The sequence below is a fragment of the Octodon degus genome, unplaced genomic scaffold, assembly GCF_000260255.1.
Source record: "Octodon degus isolate 3935 unplaced genomic scaffold, OctDeg1.0 scaffold00017, whole genome shotgun sequence".
NCBI classification, from domain to species: Eukaryota; Metazoa; Chordata; class Mammalia; order Rodentia; family Octodontidae; genus Octodon; species Octodon degus.
Window position 1 is genome coordinate 7,396,497 of NW_004524593.1, and position 4,484 is coordinate 7,400,980.

Here is a 4,484-nt window from a genome sequence, read left to right on the forward strand (position 1 = left end):
AGCAGGACTCTGCCTTATGGCTCCTGAGAACCCTTTATAGTAAATTCCATCTTAAAACACATTCAGTAACCTGGTTCAACAGGAGCATTTTTAGTTGACAGCTGGCAGCAAGAAGCTGGACAGGCTTTTGGGATCTCAATGGGCTGCATCAAAAGGTCAAATTCAAATTTAGTGCCAACCTATATAATTTGAAAGAAACTAAGAAGAGAGCTCTGGTTTATTTCCTGCTTTGGCTTACACTGAAAATACAGTAATTTCCTATTCAATCTGTGGAAGGAAGCTAAACTCCAACTGGGGAAGCCTGGTTCTCTCCATGCTAGAACAATGGCATGAATGAAAGGCAAGGCTATGAGAACATCAGAGAGCATCAAGTCACCAAAAAAGCTCCCTTTTCAGTGAGGTGAATTTGTGGGGGCGGAGATGGTACTAAGTATTGCAGAGATATTGCCTGAGGTTGCCCAAGCACTAGCTTTGAGCTTAGAAACCAGGAAATCAGTGGTACTCGGTCTTACTCATCTGCAGAATGCAGATAATCCATTTGGAATGGAGCAGACTAGTTGAAGGTATGAACTCCATGTGGCAACTGGATTGCTTTGTTGAGACTCCAATCATTGAGATTCTTCTCCCAGAGTGCCAGACCTTTGCCAGCACAGAGTCATTTAAATGAGAACTTTATGATTTTCGGGACCATCTGCCCTTCAGTCATAATCAATCAATCAGTCAATCTATTTATCTATCTATCTTTTAAAAGGATGCAAATGTTAACAAAAATATTAAATTCAAAGTGACTTACAAATGCTCATAAAGCCACATAATTATAAAAGCATACAAATATTAATACTAAAAATTTACAATGATTAATCATCTGTCCAATGAGTGTTCAAAGAACATCTCCTATGTCACACACTACCTTTGGCAATGGGATCACAACAGCAAGCATATGGAAGCTTCTCATAGGTTATGCTATCATCAGGAACACAGACATTAATTAAATACTACCATTTGCAAGCTTATAGTTTTAAAAGAGAACAAAGCACTTTAAGAGAAAAGAATAAAGTTTTGTAAGTGTTTATAACAGAAAGAAGTGCTACAGACCTAAGATGAGTGGATCAAGCTTAGGCAAAAGGGAAGAGACAGGGAGCAATACAAAGAAAACTATCCTCACCATGGGAAGGGCCTCTAGGCAAGGGGGAACATGGGAAAGACCAACTGAGAAAACTCACTTAGGCCTAGAACCAGGAGCACTAGGAGATGAGGTCTGAGCGTCAGACAAGGTCGGAAGCACACTGACACTTAGATCAGGGGATCACAAAACCCCAAAACACGTCATATGTCACTTTAGCCCACTGATCCTTTAGAGCTAAAGGCAAATAAGAAACAGTAGACACAGAAAGGGTTCTCTGCACTCCCTCTTTCTGTCTAAAAGCAAGAAAAATGTTTCCTGTGAGAAAGAGACCTCCTGGCACAAGAGGAAGAGAATATTGCAGCACTGAAGATGAACAGTCTACCACCAGGACTCTTCTACCCATAAACAAAACTTACTAAAGCAACTTCTATCTTCCACCAGCTTCTCCATATAGTTCCTGGTCACTATCTCACAATTTATTTCCTCTAAAAGCCCCAATCTCTTTCCTTTTTTTAACCAAAATTTATCATTCTTTTGTTAAAAGTGTATACAAACTTACAAGTCTACCCCGAGAGGGGGTTCACTTCTTTTCTATGAAGCCCTCCACTGTACATGAAAGTATTGACATCAAATAAAATACATATGCTTCTTCTCTTAACCTGGTTTTTGACAGTTCCCACAAACAACTGTTAAGAGGTTAAAAGGAAAAGTTTTTTCATTCCTAAAATGGTATTACTAAAGATTTTAGGTTTAAACCTAAAATGAGAGAAAAATCTCCATGAGTCAGACTGACAACTTGTGGAGAAAGCAAGGATGAGGTGCACCGTGTTAAGTTAAAACTGGGCAGAATTCAATTCCATAAGGGAAAAAGAGGTGATATTCTGGACTAGAACAAAAAAGAGTAGATGGTCATGAGTCCAGATATTTACTTGATGGTTACTTAGAAGAAAACACTGTAAGCATTTGTTGATGGAACAGATAGGAAAAGAGGAGGCTTCAGAAAGAATGTCAAGATCACTCAGCATTTCTACCACCTGTAGTCTTTACTGAGGCAGAGAACAAGGAAGAGACTGAGAGGAAAAATGTGACTCTCACTATGGACATACTGAGTTTGAGACCTCCCGAGCTACTCAGGTGGGAGTACAGAGAGGCTGAATCCAGTGGAGTTCAGAAAAAAAGTAAGAGCTAGAGTTCTGCGTTTGGAGGAGTGCACACAATTGGCAGTCGCAGCCTGTGCCATGGATAGCACCGCCGTGAGAGAGAAAATAAAGTGATATGAGCAACAGTGTGTCACCAGTTCAATTACCTTGTGAACTGCCTATCCCAGCATGGCCTCTTGTTCTATCACTCTATCTGCTATTCTTTCTCTTTATTGGATTCCCTGAATTCTGAATACATATGGAAAGGAAATCTGGAGATGAGCAGGTCTAATTTTCAAGTTTTGGTGATGAAGACTTTGGAGATGAGGCTTCCTCACAGTGACAATGACCCTCATAGGAAACAAAAATGCAGACCTCTTTGGTAAATACTCTAAATATTGGAGGACAAAAAGGCAAGTCCCTGATACTCACGGCCTACAGATTCAGATGTATATTTGTTAGTCATACGGAAATAATACAGGTATATTCTGCAAAAAACAATGAGAAAGGAAATACACTTTTTAATTGAATCAACTATAGTTTAAATATTAGTGAACAATGCCAATTGGATCAAAAATCTGAACTCTCTGACTCTACATCTCCTTCTCTGTGAAACAGAAATAAACAATTTTTTAAACTGTAAAGAATAAAACTGATACTCTTAAAGATGTTAACAACTTTGTTGATCTCGAAATTGCTAATTAATATTTTCCTCCAAAGAGATTGTAAAATTAACAAATCTTTATGATTAAATTATTATTCAGGCCATGGAGATAGCTCAACAGTCTAAGCACCTGCCTGGAAAACTCAGGGACCCAGGTTCAAACCCAGGACCACATGCCACGCCAACCACTGAAGCTGGGCACAGTGGCACACACTTCTCATCCCAGCAGTGGGGAGGCTGAGACAGAAAGGTCACTGTGAGTTCAAGTTGTGTAGTGAGACCTTATACCAAATAAATAAATCTTTAAAAAAATTTTTTCCAAAGGCTCAAGTTCTGTAAAGATTTAGATATTAAAAGGCAATATTCTTCAAATATCATGGATAAGACTAATTATTAAATTTTATAATACCCTAAAGCTCTATTAAGCGCCATGATTACTAACCAAAATCAGTATAAAAATGATATTCAATTTTACTGTAAATTTATACACTTCTAGAAATAAAGCACAAAAATGCTATTTCAAAATCTTACAAGTAACTAAGTGCTTATGTAGCCAGGTTTGTCTTTTCTTTTCTTGTATTTAGTACAGGGTCTACAGGGTCTCACTGTGTAGATCTGACTCACAGTGATTCTCCTGTTTTCAGCCTCCCAAGCGCTGGGATTACAGGCACGCGCCACCACGCCCAGTCTCAGTGCGCCCCGGGGGTGGGGCCGACATGGCACACTGGGGATCGAAGCCCAACTACTGTGCACTGTCTAAGCAGGCGCTTTATTCCACTGAGCCATCTGGGCAGCCCTATGTGGCCAGTATTAATTCATTCAAATAGGCACAGTAGAGATAAGGAGCATAGATAGAAAAACACTATCAAAAATGAGCTAAATATCCTTAGAGTCTAAAATTATTCCTATCTTCTTTTATTCATAAACCTCGGCATTCTTTCTGAACTTGGGTTTCTATTGTATTTATATTCAGAGTACAAATATAAATACAAATGAATATAGCTGAAATGAGTATTATAGCTAGCTTCACATAAGATTTTCAGACGGAAAGATGAATAAATGTTGTTACAGGGTATGAGTTCTAATGAAAGGGTATGTAAAAACGAGATTTATGGGATTATTTACAGAAAATCTTCAGCAAAATCTGCAGATATATTTATAGCTTTTTGATTTGAAGATACATTTGTGTAAAAAATGTATAAGCTCTTTCATGAAAGTACTAACATTTAAATTTCAGTGTGGATTTTATATCGTGATGGAATATTTATGCTCAAAGCCCAATAAAGAGCCCAACTCTTCAATGGGGGTTTTTTTGGGCAACTCACGCCTTAACACATGGTACGTATGTCCTCAGGCCTTCATCACTGTCTACTTCCCAAACACAACCTCAAGAAATTTATAATATCAATGTGCCCCACACTAAATTAAAACAGAAATAGATAGAACAAAGTTACTAGCAGAAAAACAAAAGTATTTAAGTCAGTGATGATAAACTATAAATAAAACATTAAGTTTAATGATTGAGTTCCTGGGAATGAGGCAAAAAAGCAAAAAG

The 4,484-nt window shown here is 38.0% G+C and overlaps 1 protein-coding gene across 10 annotated transcripts in view; it reads right to left on the bottom strand.

Moving 5' to 3' along the window:
• Rgs7 (regulator of G protein signaling 7) overlaps positions 1–4,484 on the bottom strand; it is a 544,505-nt gene that overhangs the window by 280,307 nt on the left and 259,714 nt on the right. The window lies entirely within an intron of this gene.